The sequence below is a fragment of the Nyctereutes procyonoides genome, unplaced genomic scaffold (genome assembly GCF_905146905.1).
Source record: "Nyctereutes procyonoides isolate TBG_1078 unplaced genomic scaffold, NYPRO_anot_genome, whole genome shotgun sequence".
In the NCBI taxonomy this organism is placed as follows: domain Eukaryota; kingdom Metazoa; phylum Chordata; class Mammalia; order Carnivora; family Canidae; genus Nyctereutes; species Nyctereutes procyonoides.
In genome coordinates, this window is record NW_026575120.1 from 15250103 (window position 1) to 15264593 (window position 14491).

Sequence of the window (14491 nt, forward strand, 5' to 3'; positions counted from 1 at the left end):
GTGATCACTTTTCTCTCTGTAGCATCCCACCTGCTCTCTCTTTACATCTCAAGTTGAATTCATAGGTGTTCAGGATGGTTTGAAAGCTATCTAGATAAATTTGGGGGACCAAATGAAACGAGGACCCTTATTCTTATGACATGCTTCTTGCCATCTTGCCTCTCCCAATCACATATTACCCTTTTGTCATTAATAATTTTACCTTAAATACTATTCTCACTGATTTATATTGCTATACCAACTTGATCTTTGAAATTTAGACTTGCCTAGTATATGTTTTTTTCATCCCTTATTCTCAAGCTTTCTTTGTTTTTAGTTGATGTCTTATAAACAGCCTTCATATGGGACACAATAATGGAGTTTGCTATGCATGTATGTTTAACATATGATGGTGATACAGGAGAGCTAGGTTCTTATCTCATAGAGTCAAAGAATGAATCTCGTGGGCAATGTAGAGTGAGTAAAGCGATAGAAATTTATTAAGCAAAGATACAGGGAAAGCTCTCAGAAGTGAGAGGGGTCCTGAAAGGGTTGCCACTGAAGGCTTTTTGGCAGGCCTTTTATTGAGAACCTAACCAGTAAGCCCACGGTCTTGAGATTTTTTTGTGCTTTCTTGAGTGATTGGCATACAGCTGACTTTGGGTCTGGTGAGTTTATGTGATTACTTGGCAACCATCACAGGGAAATAGATACTTTTTAACATTTTGGACTTAGGGTACCAGGTTTACTTTTATTTATTCTTTCTCTGTTTTTGCTACTTTATCTCTGTTCCCTTGGGATTGGTAGGAGCCTGACTCTGGAGCCTCTCGGTGTTCTTGGGATTTATGGGATCTCAGAGATTTATGAGAGACTGACTCTGGGCCTTTCCCTTATCTTTCCCTGCCTAACCCCATCTGTCCCTAACTCAGTGGCATATATTTAGACTGAAAATTGCCATTTTATTTTTTCTTACTTACATTTTTTGCATATTTTCTTTTTTGTCCCTAAATCTATTTTCTTTATTGTTTTTTTCTGCTTTTTTCTATTACTTTGCACATTTTTATATTTTTTAAAAATGATTTTCTTTAAATTTTAGTATTTATAACTATAAAGTTAATGTTATACAATGCCTAAGTTTAATCATTATACATCTCATAACACTAGCCTCTCTTCCATTTGTTTGTCGTTTGGCTCTTCACTTTACCCCAAATAAGTTAGTGTTATTTTGTTATTAATATGTTTAGTCAGCACTTGCTAGGATTACCTATTATATTTCTCAGGTCTTTGCTTACTATTCCTCTCTTTTAAACTATTTGTTCTTAAATAATTTAAGAAATATAAAAAGTTGCAAAAATAGCAGTTTCCTTATACCCTTCATTTGAGTTTTACCAATGATAACATCTTACATTAACATAGTGCATTTTCACAGCTAGGGAATTGATAGTGGTACAATATTGTTAATTAAACTATAGACCGTATTCATATTCAGCATTTACATGAAATCTTTTTTAGTGCTTATTTTTAAGAATGTGTGTGTATGTGTATGTAGTATTATGAAATTTAATCACATGGCTTGTGATACCACAATCATCACCATTCTTTATGGAATCTTGCTTTTTTCATTCTAGGTCAGTTTTATTCTTGGGAAGCATATGTCTTAGTAGTTATTCCAGCGGTGGTCTATGTGTAATAATCTATTTGACTTATATGCCTGAAAATGGCTTTATTTCATTTTTACTTTTGTATGAGTATAGCATTTTAGGTGAACAATTATATCTCTAAGCGCTTTTGTGATGTGCCCTTGAATTCTAGCACTTACTGTTGATGATAAGATGTCTGTTTGCAGTTTCATTAATTCGTTTTTACCTTTATGCTTAAGCTGTATTTATTTAAGTTAGCTTTCCAAGTATTTTTGTCCAAAGTCTTATGTTTCTAAATTATTAGTTGTTCTGATGAGTTTATTTATCCAGTTTTGAACTCAGGATATTCTTTAATTATAAAGTTTTCTTCAATTCTAGAAAATTCTCAACATTATCTCTTCAGAGACTGACACCCATTCTATCTTTCTGCAATTCCTGTATTTTAGGGTCTTCAATTCTGGCCTTCTTGGTGGTGATAGCAGTGATGATTGTTTTCCTTCTCCTCTTCCTCCTTTTTCTTCTTTCCTTTTGACATAGAATTAGTCTTTTAAAAATTGAGTTAGGGAAGTGGGCGACCCGGCGGCCCGGCTGGGGGCAGTGCACTAGGGCAGAAGCTGGAGTTGGTCCCGGGCCAGTAGGGCCGGGAGGTGTGGGAAAGCCATAAGCGAAATAGAAGAGGGGCCTTCGCACCCCATGGGAGGAGAAACCCGGCTACACCGGGTGGGAGCCGGCTGTCTGTGAAGATGGTGGGGCTGGAGCTGCTGCTTGACTCCAACATCCGCCTTTAGGTGGTCCTACCCATCGTTATCATCACCTTCTTTGTGGGCATGATCCACCACTACGTGTCCATCCTGCTGCAGAGTGACAAGAAGCTCACTCAGGAACAAGTCTCCGACAGTCAAGTCCTAACTCGAAGCAGAGTCCTCAGGGAAAATGGAAAATACATTCCCAACGTCTTTCTTGACACGAAAATATTACTACAACAACCCAGAGGATGGATCTTTCAAAAAAAAACTAAAAGGAAGGTAGTGCCTCCTTCTCCTATGACTGATCCCACTATGCTCACAGACATGATGAAAGGCAATGTGACAAATGTTCTCCCTATGATTCTTATTGGTGGCTGGATCAACATGACATTCTCCGGCTTTGTCACAACCAAGGTCCCATTTCCACTGACTCTCTGTTTTAAGCCTATGCTACAGCAGGGAATTGAACTACTCACATTAGATGCATCCTGGGTGAGCTCTGCATCCTGGTACTTCCTCAATGTCTTTGGGCTTCGGAGCATTTACTCTCTGATTCTGGGCCAAGGTAATGCTGCTGACCAGTCACGGATGATGCAGGCCATGCCTGCGGACACCAACAAAGCTTTCAAGACAGAGTAGGAAGCTTTGGAGCTGATGGATCACCAGTGGGCAATAGATGATGTCGAAGAGAAGCTCATGGCCAAAGATCTCCACTTTGAAGGCATGTTCAAAAAGGAATTACAGACCTCTATTTATTGAAGACCAAGGAGGGATTTGCTACTCAGAGTAGTGGTTAACTTTGTAACTTTGGTTTGAGCTGGAGCCTCTCAGAATAAAATGGAAGATGCATGAAAAAAAATAAAATAAATAAAAACTGAGTTATAGTTTACATATAGTAAAATTAAAAATTTTAGTGTGTGTAATTCTATGAGTTTAACAAATATATCCACATACCATGATGACAATAAAGTATAGAATAATTCTATTACCCCCAAATTCCCTCCAAACCCACCTCCACCTCCTGGCACTGAAGATCTGTCTTCTTTGCTGTAGTTTTGCCTATATTTTCAGTATTTTGTATAAATGGAGTTATACAGTGTGTAGCCTTTGGAGTCTGCCTTCTTTCCCTTAGCATAATGCATTTGAGATTCACCATGTTGTTATGTGATAGCTTGTTCTTTTTAAAAATAATAGTTTTATTGAGGTACAATTGACATACAGTAAGTTGTATATGCTTTAAGTACATAATCTAGTATGTTTTGATAATTTGAAAAGCAACACTCATGAAACTCCTGAAGCCATCACCACAATCAAGATTATGAAGATATCAAAAAAAAGGATTATGAAGATATCTGTCATGCCTAAAATCTTACTTATGTTCCTTGGTAATCACTACTTCTTTCTCTGCCATCTCCTTTATCCCCACAGTATTGCTGATATGCTTTCTGTCATTACAGTTCAGTTTGCATTTTCTAGGATTTTTATAAATAGAATCATACAGTATGTACTCTCTATTTTTGTCTGATTTATTTCATTCACCATAATTATTATGCAATCCATCCATGCTCTTATGTATATCATAGCTGTATTTTTTTATTGCTGATAGGCATTCACTTGTACAAATATAGCATAACTTGTTCATCCATTCATCTGTTGATAGATGTATGGGTTGTTTTCAAATTTTAACTGGTATAACTAAAGCTACCATGAACATTTATATGCAAGTCTCTATGAATATGTGCTTTCTTTATCTTGGGCTGATGCCTTAGAATGAAATGGTAAGGTAATATGGTAGGTATGTTTGACTTCTAAAGACTATTTTTTGAATCAGGTGTACCATTTTATATTCCAGCCACTAATATGTGAGAATTCTAGTTCCTCCACATTCTTGCAAATGCTTGGTATGGTAATATATTTATTTTTTCAATTTTAGCAATTCTGATAGTATGTAGTGGCATCTCGCGGTTTTAATTTGCATTTCTCTAATGACTAATGATATTGTCAGTTTTTATGGGGTTATTTGTCATCTGTACCTCTTTTTCTGAGAACTGTGTGTTCAAATCTTTTGCCTACTTTAAAATTAAATAATTAACTAACTTACAGTTCAGAGGTCTTTTACTTATTTATTTTTGTACCTATTATGTCATGATTTATAGGGAATGGGTTCCAGTAACTCAGGCTCCTTTCATTTGGATCTCACAAAATATGCTTCTCTGGGTGGAACAAATTGGTGCTTCAACTGAACCCTTTCTTTTGGGCTTCCTTCTTTTTCTGATCATTTTCCTTCATGTGTTTCAGGAAACTATCTTGGCTTTTAGAATGCTTGCTATACTCATTATGTACATTAATTCTCTTGGCATGGATCTTGCCCTTAATTTTAGTTGGATGTGTAACATTATAGACTCTTGCAGTTTTGCCATGATAACAATTGTAGGACATTCCTTTTTGAACAGTGCCAATTCCTTGATGTTTATTATATCTTAATTGTAGGCTCACATGTATGTGGCTAAAGGAATGACCCATGTTTTCTAAAAGGCCTAAAGAATGTAGAGCTTGTGCCAATCCTCTTTCCCTTTGTGCTGGTCATTTTGACAAATTGCTAGAAGATGGTAATTCCAGCTGAAAGCCCTCATTTTTAAATTGGCCTATCTTTTTATTACTGAGTTGTTCAGGTCTTGTAGTCATTTTAAAAATGGGTTGTTATCTTACTATTGTATTTTGAATGTTCTTTACATAGGAAATGCCTTATTAAATATATGGATTGCAAATATGTAGACTAAGAGTAGTTTCAGGCTTATCTTTTTATTCTTTCAAAAAACAAAACTTTAAATTTTTATGAAATCCAATGTATGAATTTTTTATAGATTATGACTGATTTTGTATCTAGAAATATTTGCCTAACCAAAATTCATGAAATTATTCTTCTATGTTTTTTCTAAAAGCTTTATAGTTTTAGATTTTGCATATAGACCTATATCCAATTTGAATTCAGGTTTGTATTGGTTAAAAGGTATGAATAGAGTAGCTGTTTTCTGCATAAGAATATTGAATTGTTCTAACACGATTATTTTTTTTGGAATATTTTTTATTGGAGTTTGATTTGCCAACATATAACATAACACCCAGTGCTCATCCCGTCAAGTGCTCCCCTCAGTGCCGAACACCCAGTCACCCCATCCCCCTGCCTACCTACCTTTCCACTACCCCTTGTTCATTTCCCAGAGTTAGGAGTCTCTCATGTTCTGTTACCCGCACTGATACATCCCACTCATTTTTTCTCCTTTCCCCTTTATTCCCTTTCACTATTTTTTATATTCCCCAAATGAATGAGACCATATAATGTTAGTCCTTCTCTGATTGTCTTACTTAACTCAGCATAATACCCTTCAGTTCTATCCATGTTGAAGCAAATGGTGGATATTTGTCATTTCCAATGGCTGAGTAATACTCCATTGTATATATAGACACATCTTGCTTATCCATTCATTTTTTGATGGACACCAGGCTCCTTCCACAGTTTGACTATTGTGGACATTGCTGCTATAAACATCAGGGTGCAGGTGTCCTGCCATTTCACTGCATCTGTATCTTTGGGGTAAATCCCCAGCAGTGTGCAATTACTGGGTCATAGGGTGGCTCTATTTTTAACTCTTTGAGGAACCTCCACACAGTTTTCCAGAGTGGCTGTACCAGTTCACATTCGCACCAACAGTGCAAGAGGGTTCCCCTTTCTCCACATCCTCTCCAACATTTGTTGTTTCTTGTCTTGTTAGTTTTCCCTATTCTCACTGGTGTGAGGTGGTATGTCATTGTGCTTTATATTGTATTTCCCTAATGGCAAGTGATGCAAGGCATTTTCTCATGTGCTTGTTGGCCATGTCTGTGTCTTCTTTGGAGAGATTTCTGTTCATGTCTTCTGCCTATTTAATGATTGGATTGTTTGTTTCTTTGCTGTTGAGTTGAATAAGTTCTCTATAGATCTTGGATACTAGCCCTTTATCTGATATGTCATTTGCAAATATCTTCTCCCATTCTGTAGGTTGTCTTTTAGTGTGTTGTTTCTTTTGCTGTGCAGAAGCTTCTTATCTTGATGAAGTCCCAATAGTTCATTTTTGCTTTTGTTTCCCTTGCCTTCACACATGTATTTTTGCAAGAAGTTGCTGTGGCCAAGTTCAAAAAGGGTGTTGCCTGTGTTCTCCTCTAGGATTTTGATGGATTATTATTCTCACATTTAGATCTTTCATCTATTTTGAGTTTATCTTTGTGTATGGTGTAAGAGAATGGTCCAGTTTCATTCTTCTGCATGTGGATGTCCAATTTTCCCAGCACCGTTTATTGAAGAGACTGTCTTTTTCCAGTGGATAGTCTTTCCTCCTTTGTTGAATACTAGTTGACCATAGAGTTGAGGGCCCATTTCTGGGTTCTTTATTCTGTTTCCATTGATCCATGTGTCTGTTTTTGTGCCACTACCACACTGCCTTGATGATCACAGCTTTGTAGTACAACTTGAAATCCGGCACTGAGATGCCCCTGGCTCTGGTTTTCTTTTTCAATATTCCCTGGCTATTCAGGGTCTTTTCTGATTCCACACACATCTTAAGATGATTTGTTCCAACTCTCTGAAGAAAGTCCGTGGTATTTTTTTTATTATTATTATTTTTAATAAATAAATTTTTATTGGTGTTCAATTTACCAACATACAGAATAACACCCAGTGCTCATCCCGTCAAGTGTCCCCCTCAGTGCCCGTCACCCATTCACCCCTATCCCCCGCCCTCCTCCCCCTCCACCACCCCTAGTTCATTTCCCAGAGTTAGAAGTCTTTATGTTCTGTGTCCCTTTCTGATATTTCCCACACATTTCTTCTTCCTTCCCTTCTATTCCCTTTCACTATTATTCATATTCCCCAAATGAATGAGAACATACACTGTTTGTCTTTCTCCAATTGACTTACTTCACTCAGCATAATACCCTCCAGTTCCATCCACGTTGAAGCAAATGGTGGGTATTTGTCGTTTCTAATGGCTGAGTAATATTCCATTGTGTACATAAACCACATCTTCTTTATCCATTCATCTTTCGATGGACACCGAGGCTCCTTCCACAGTTTGGCTATTGTGGACATGGCTGCTAGAAACATCGGGGTGCAGGTGTCCCGGCGTTTCATTGCATCTGAATCTTTGGGGTAAATCCCTAACAGCGCCATTGCTGGGTCGTAGGACAGGTCTATTTTTAATTCTTTGAGGAACCTCCACACAGTTTTCCAGAGTGGCTGCACCAATTCACATTCCCACCAACAGTGTAAGAGGGTTCCCTTTTCTCCGCATCCTCTCCAACATTTGTGGTTTCCTGCCTTGTTAATTTTCCCCATCCTCACTGGTGTGAGGTGGTATCTCATTGTGGTTTTGATTTGTATTTCCCTGATGGCAAGTGATGCAGAGCATTTTCTCATGTGCATGTTGGCCATGTCTATGTCTTCCTCTGTGAGATTTCTCTTCATGTCTTTTGCCCATTTCATGATTGGATTGTTTGTTTCTTTGCTGTTGAGTTTAATAAGTTCTTTATAGATTTTGGAAACTAGCCCTTTATCTGATATGTTATTTGCAAATATCTTCTCCCATTCTGTAGGTTGTCTTTGAGTTTTGTGGACTGTATCCTTTGCTGTGCAAAAGCTTCTTATCTTGATGAAGTCCCAATAGTTCATTTTTGCTTTTGTTTCTTTTGCTTTCGTGGATGTATCTTGCAAGAAGTTACTGTGGCCAAGTTCAAAAAGGGTGTTGCCTGTGTTCTCCTCTAGGATTTTGATGGAATCTTGTCTCACATTGAGATCTTTCATCCATTTTGAGTTTATCTTTGTGTATGGTGCAAGAGAGTGGTCTAGTTTCATTCTTCTGCATGTGGATGTCCAATTTTCCCAGCACCATTTATTGAAGAGAATGTCTTTCTTCCAGTGGATAGTCTTTCCTCCTTTGTCGAATATTAGTTGACCATAAAGTTCAGGGTCCACTTCTGGGTTCTCTATTCTGTTCCATTGATCTATGTGTCTGTTTTTTGTGCCAGTACCACACTGTCTTGATGACCACAGCTTTGTAGTACAACCTGAAATCTGGCATTGTGATGCCCCCAGCTATGGTTTTCTTTTGTAAAATTTCCCTGGCTATTCGGGGTCTTCTCTGATTCCACACAAATCTTAAAATAATTTGTTCTAAGTCTCTGAAGAAAGTCCATGGTATTTTGATAGGGATTGCATTAAACGTGTAGATTGCCCTGGGTAACATTGACATTTTCACAATATTAATTCTGCCAATCCATGAGCATGGAATATTTTTCCATCTCTTTGTGTCTTCCTCAATTTCTTTCAGAAGTGTTCTATAGTTTTTAGGGTATAGATCCTTTACCTCTTTGGTTAGGTTTATTCCTAGGTATCTTATGCTTTTGGGTGCAATTGTAAATGGGATTGACTCCTTAATTTCTCTTTCTTCAGTCTCATTGTTAGTGTATAGGAATGCCATTGATTTCTGGGCATTGATTTTGTATCCTGCCACGCTACCAAATTGCTGTATGAGTTCTAGCAGTCTTGGGATGGAGGCTTTTGGGTTTTCTATGTAGAGTATCATGTCATCGGCGAAGAGGGAGAGTTTGACTTCTTGCCAATTTGAATGCCTTTAATGTCTTTTTGTTGTCTGATTGCTGAGGCTAGGACTTCCAATACTATGTTGAATAGCAGTGGTGAGAGTGGACATCCCTGTCTTGTTCCTGCTCTTAGGGGAAAGGCTCCCAGTGCTTCCCCATTGAGAATGATATTTGCTGTGGGCTTTTCGTAGATGGCTTTTAAGATGCTGAGGAAAGTTCCCTCTATCCCTACACTCTGAAGAGTTTTGATCAGGAATGGATGCTGTTAGTGTCCCAGGGAGCCCGAGGGCATCCCCGCCCTCCCGGGTCCTGCTCTAACTCCCTGCGGGCACCTTTCCGCCCGGGAAGGTTGGTGCAGCTCCTGCTTCTCCGGGACGGGGATTTTCCTGTCCTGGGGACACTCGCCCCGGCCTCAGCCCGGCTCCTCGCGGGGCCCCTCCCCCTCGGAGGCCTTTTGTTTCTTTATTTCTTTTTCCCGGTCTTCCTACCTTGATAGAAGCGCGAACTCTTCTCACTGTAGCGTTCCAGCTGGTCTCTCTTTACATCTCAGGCCGAATTCGTAGATTTTCAGGATGATTTGAAGGTTATCTAGGTAATTTGGTGGGGACAGGTGATTTGGGGACCCTACTCTTCCGCCATCTTGCCCCTCCTCTCCCCAAGTCCGTGGTATTTTGATAGGGATTGCATTAAATTTGTAAATTGCCCTGGGTAGCAATGACATTTTCACAATATTAATTCTTCCAATCCATGAGCATGGGATATTTTTCCATCTCTTGTGTCTTTCTCAATTTCTTTCAGAAGTGTTCTGTAGCTTTTAGGGTATAGATCCTTTGCCTCTTCGGTCAAATTTACTACTAGGAATCTTATGCTTTTGGGTACAATTTTAAATGGGATTCACTCCTTAATTTCTCTTTAGTCTCATTGTTAGTATATAGGTATGCCACTGATTTCTGGGCATTGGTTTTGTATCCTGCCACACTGCCGAAATGCTATATGAGTTCTAGCAATCTTGGGGTGGGAGTCTTTTGGGTTTGCTACGTACAGTATCATGTGATCTGTGAAGAGGGAGAGTTTGACTGCTTCTTTGCCAATTTGTTTCTTTGTTTTTTTTTCTTTGCCAATATGAATGCCTTTTATTTCTTTTTGTTGCCTGATTGCTGTGGCTAGGACTTCTAGTACTATGTTGAATAGCAGTGGTGAGAGTAGACATCCCTGTCGAGTTCCTGATCTTAGGGGAAAGGCTCCCAGTGTTTCCCCACTGAGAATGATATTTGTTATGGGCTTTTCATAGATGGCTTTTAAGATGCTGAGGAATGTTCCCTCTACCCTACACTCTGAAGAGTTTTGATCAGGAATGGATGCTGTATTTTGTCAAGTGCTTTCCTTGCATCTATTTTTTTTCAACCTGACCAATTATTATTTTTAATTTTTTAATAAATTTATTTCGTATTGGTGTTCAATTTGCCCACATATAGAATAACACCCAGTGCTCATCCCCTCAAGTGCCCCCCTCACGCCCATCACCCAGTCACCCCTAGACCCTGCCCACCTCCCCTTCCACCACCCCTAGTTCGTTTCCTTTCTCTGCATCTATTGAGAGGGTCATATGGTTCTTGTTTTTCTCTTGTTGATATGATTTATCATGTTAATTGATTTATGAGTGTTGAATCAACCTTTCATCCCAGGGATAAGTCCCACTTGGTCATGGTGAATATTCTTCTTAATGTACTGTCTTAATGTACTGTTGGATCCTATTGGCTAGCATCTTGTTTAGAATTTTTGCATCTGTATTCATCACGGATATTCGTCTCTAATTCTCCTTTTTGGTGGGGTCTTGGTCTGGTTTTGGAATTAAGGTTATGCTGGTTTCATATAACGAGTTTGGAAGTATTCCATCACTATCTTTCAGAACAGCTTTAGTAGAATAGGCATTGTTTCTTCTTTAAATGTTTGATAGAATTCCCCTGGGAAGCCATCTGGCCCTGAACATTTGTGTCTTGGGAGGTTTTTGATGACTGCTTCAATGTCCTACTTGGTTATTGGCCTGTTCATGTTTTCTTATTCTTCCTGTTCCAGTTTTGGTAGTTTGTGGTTTTCCAGAATTGCATCCATTTCTTCTAGATTGCCTAATTTCTTGGCGTATAGCTGGCCATAATGTGCTTTTAAAATCATTTGTATTTCCTTGGTATTGGTTGTGAACTCTTCTCTTTCATTCATGATTTTACTAACTTGAATCTTTTTTCTTTTTAGTAAGGCTAGCTAATGGTTTATCTATCTTATTCATTCTTTCAAAGAACCAACTCCTGGTTTTGTTGATCTGTTCTACAGTTCTTCTGGTCTCTATTTCATTGAGTTCTGCTCGAATCTTTATTAAAGTCTCTTCTGCTTGGTGTAGGTTTTATTTGCTTCTTTCTCCAGTTTCTTTAGGTGCAAGGTTAGCTTGTGTATTTGAGTTTTTTCCAATATTTTGAGACATGCTTGTATTGCAGTGTAGTTCCCTCTTAGGACTGCTTTTGCTGTATCCCAAAGATTTTGAATGGTTGTATCTTCATTCTCATTAGTTTCCATGAATCTTTTTAATTCTTCTCTAATTTCCTGGTTGACCCTTTCATCTTTCAGCAGGATGCTCTTTAACCTCTACGTGTTTGAGTTTCTTCCAAATTGCTTCTTGTGATTGAGTTCAAGTTTCAAAGCATTATGGTCTGAAAATATGCAGGGGACAATCCCAATCTATTGGTATCGGTTAAGACCTGATTTGTGACCCAGTATGTGGTCTATTCTGGAGAAAGTTCCATGTGCACTTGGGAAGAATGTGTATTCAGTTGCGTTTGGATGTAAAGTTTTGTAAATATCTGTGAAATCCATCTGGCCCGGTGTATCATTTAAAGCTCTTGTTTCTTTGGAGATGTTGCGCTTAGGAGATTTGTAATTTGCATAAAGCGCCATGTTGAAGTCTCCCACTATTAGTGTATTATTGTCTAAGTATGTCTTTACTTTTACTTTTTAATTGATTGATATATTTGGCAGCTCCCACATTAGGGGCATAAATATTCATGATTGTTAGGTCTTCTTGTTGGATAGATCCTTTAAGTATGATATAGTGTTCCTCGTCATCTCTTATTACAGTCTTTGGGATAAACTTTAATTTATCTGATATGAGGATTGCTACCCCACCTTTCTTTTGAGGACCATTTGAATGGTAAATATTCTTCAACCTTTCATTTTCAGGCTGTAGGTGTCCTTATGTCTAAAATGAGTCTCTTTTAGACAGCAAATAGATGGGTCTTGCTTTTTTATCCATTCTGAAACCCTGCATCCTTTGATGGGATCATTTAGCCCATTCACGTTAAGAGCAACTATTGAAAGATATGAATTTAGTGTCATCATAATACCTATTCAATAGTTCCTGTTTTTGTGGATTATTTCTTTGGGCTTCCTCTTTCTTTTACAGAGTCCCCCTTAATATTTCTTGCATAGCTGGCTTGGTGGTCACATATTCTTTCAGTTTCTGCCAATCTTGGAAGCTCTTTATCTCTCCTTTTATTCTGAATGACAGCCTTACTGGATAAAGTATTCCTGGGTGCCTGTTCTTCTCATTTAGGATCCTCAATATTTCCTGTCTGCCCTTTCTGGCCTGCCAGGTCTCTCTGGAGAGGTCTGATGTTAATCTAATAGTTCTGCCCATATAGATTAGGGATTTCTTGTCTCTTGCTACTTTAAAGATTTTCTCTTTATCTTTGAAATTTGCAAGTTTCACTATTAAATGTCGAGGTGTTTAATGGTTTTTATTGATTTTAGGGGGGATCTCTCTCCTGGATCTGAATGCCTGTTTCCCTCCCCAACTTAGGGAAGTTCTCAGCTATGATTTGTTCGAATATGCTTTCTGGTCCTCTCTCCCTCTCGTGCCCTCTAGAACCCCAATTAAACATAGATTTTTCCTTCTGAGGCTGTCATTTATTTCCCTGAACCTTTTCCCACAGTCTTTTAATTGTTTTTCTCTTTTTTCCTCAGCTTCCTTCCTTGCCATCAACTTGTCTTCTATGTCACTCACTCTTTCTTCTACCTCATTAACCCTCATCTTTAGGACCTCCAGTTTGGATTGCATCTCATTTAATTGATTTTTAATTTCAGCTGATTAGATCTAAATTCTGCAGTCATGAAGTCTCTTGAATCCTTTATGCTTTTTCCAGAGCCACCAGTAGCTTTATAATTGTGTTTCTGAATTGGCTTTCTGACATTGAACTGTAATTCAAATTCTGTAACTCTGTGGCAGAGTACTGTTTCTGATTGTTTGTTTTGTAACATGATTGTTTTTAATTTTTTGTTAAGTTGGATCAGAGTAGTCAACACAACAGAGGCCAATCCCCTTTTGTGTAACTCTACCCAATTCTCCATAACATGATATTTTAAAATATCATGTCCCTATGTGAGCACAAAATATGTTCAATTTCAAATAATTTTTCACTGGCTTAAGTAGCTTCCTCACTTGTGTTCAGCGAACAGCACTTTGCAGAAGACTCAACAGGGACCCTCCTCAGATCTCAGGAGTTCTCTTTGTGCAGTTCTTTCCCTGTCCTGCATTTTTCTCTGTGAATTCTAACTGCCTTGCCCTCCCTAGACCCCCAGTTCTATTAGTTCAACTCAGGGAGATTTCTGGGTTTTGTTTGCATGCCTCTGGCTGTGTGATGACCTGGAAACTCCCACCAGGCAGTAAGAAGGGTCAATCATAGGTCTCACCATTTTTATTCTTTTCTGTCAGATATCACTGTCCTGTGCTGCCTACTATTCAATGTCTGAAAACCACTGTTTCGTATTTTGTCTGGATTTTCAGTTGTATTAAGCAGGAGGGTAAACTGAGTATGTTACTCCATTATTATGGTCAGAATTGGAAATATGCCTTTATGATTTGTAACCACATTCGTAGTTATGTACATCTCACATTGTGTTAGAGTTCTCTTTCATTTCTCCAGTTCTTCTGCCATCACTGTTTCTGTTTTAGGTTTATGGATTTTGTTCTTGTAAAAATCTCTATGGATATTTAAAATATTCTTATATAAACTTTTAAAAATCATTTGTGCTTTTTGGTATGTGAATTAATTGTTTTGCTGTGGCTGTTCACATTAACTCTTAGCAGTTTGTAATCGTAGACTCTTTTGTCTTCAATGTTTATGATTTTCCTATGAGAATTCTGCACGTTTTGTGTTGAAGATAAATACATGTGGATTGTTTCATTTATGCTTCTTTTATTAAGCAAAAAAAAATTACACTTTGTGGAAGACTGGGATTCCTTTTTTTTTTATAAATTAATTTTTATTTGTGTTCAATTTACCAACATACAGAATAACACCCAGTGCTCATCCCGTCAAGTGTACCCCTCAGTGCCCGTCACCCATTCACCCCCACCCCCCACCCTCCTCCCCCTCCACCACCCCTAGTTCATTTCCCAGAGTTAGAAGTCTTTATGTTCTGTCTCCCTTTCTGATATTTCTCACA

General features: G+C 38.2%; 1 protein-coding gene and 1 pseudogene across 1 annotated transcript in view; both read left to right on the forward strand.

Annotated features, from left to right (window-relative positions):
• ADAM32 (ADAM metallopeptidase domain 32) overlaps positions 1–14491 on the forward strand; it is a 185744-nt gene that overhangs the window by 159167 nt on the left and 12086 nt on the right. The window lies entirely within an intron of this gene.
• On the forward strand, positions 2363–3124 carry LOC129516221 (ER membrane protein complex subunit 3-like; annotated as a pseudogene).